Genomic DNA, 1,142 nt, shown 5'->3' with positions numbered 1-1,142 from the left:
TAATAATAATAATAATAATAGATAAATAGCATTTGTATAGCGCATATCCCCGCTCGACTGCCGGCTCTATGCGCTTTACACTATATTCCCCTATATATGACATTATGCAGTTGCGAGCACCGTAAAAACCTACCTAAAACTAAACGGATGTGTTACTAGATAGTAAAAAGTACAGTTCTTCCCGCATCCGATCCCGACATTGGGGATTGCCTTGTTAGTGAGACAACTTCCTGGGCCTTAATCATAATGTGGTATGGTGGCCAGTTCCTTTCCACGCCGCCTTTACTTCCCTATCTCGAAGTCAGTTACTCATTACTGCTGGGTTGGCAGGAGGGGGCGAAAAAAAATCCGTGTCCCAACCGAAGCTCGAACTCGGACTTTCCGCTTCGGAGACGAGCGCAACTAAACAGTTCTATACACAAATAAGAAGGAGAATTGAGTGCTGAAACATCTTGAGGAAATAAAAAATAACACTGCCCACCAAGTCTAAAAAAGATGGAGGAGAAGAGGAAGATCCAAAAGTACGTGGAGAGACGTAGATTCGAACCCAAACGTAATGGGATACAGCTGGACGGAGCTGGAGACTACAGTCCAGGGCAGAAATAGATGTGGAGCTCTCGTTGGTGGTCTATATTTCGGGAGGGCGTGAAAAAACTGCTGCTGCTGCTGCTGCTGCTGCTCATGCTGCTGCTGCTGATGACGACGATGCTGCTGCTCATGCTGCTGCTGCTGCTACTGCTGCTGATGATGGTGATGATGATGATGATGATGATGATGATGATGATGATGATGATGATTCAAACCGGGCAAAAATTTAAAATTCCTACCAAACTGAAAATGTTTAACATGTCCCACGCGCTCATATTATGACTTTTGCAGGTGCAAGAGCTGTAAAACACTTACCAAAAGAAAAGAAAAAGAGAGAAAGAAAGAAAGACAGACAGACAGAAAGGCAGACAGAAAGCAAGAATGAAAAGAAAGAAAGAAATTTTGTTTGTTTGTTTGTTTAGTATAGGGTTTTACGGCGCTCGCAACTGCATAAGGTTATATGAGCGCGCGGGACACACCTAATACTTTTTCGTTGGTAGGAAATTTTGAATTTTGCCCGGGTGGCGGCCGAAGCCTACTCTTATCGATTTTAG

At 43.7% G+C, this 1,142-nt stretch overlaps 1 protein-coding gene across 1 annotated transcript in view; it reads right to left on the bottom strand.

The window, feature by feature from the left end:
• Window positions 1-1,142, bottom strand: part of LOC101846396 (chondroitin sulfate synthase 1) — a gene marked incomplete in the record, with an annotated part of 32,799 nt that overhangs the window by 29,574 nt on the left and 2,083 nt on the right.

Source organism: Aplysia californica, unplaced genomic scaffold (assembly GCF_000002075.1).
Source record: "Aplysia californica isolate F4 #8 unplaced genomic scaffold, AplCal3.0 scaffold01175, whole genome shotgun sequence".
Classification (NCBI taxonomy): domain Eukaryota; kingdom Metazoa; phylum Mollusca; class Gastropoda; order Aplysiida; family Aplysiidae; genus Aplysia; species Aplysia californica.
This window is presented reverse-complemented; position numbering and strand designations above follow the sequence as displayed.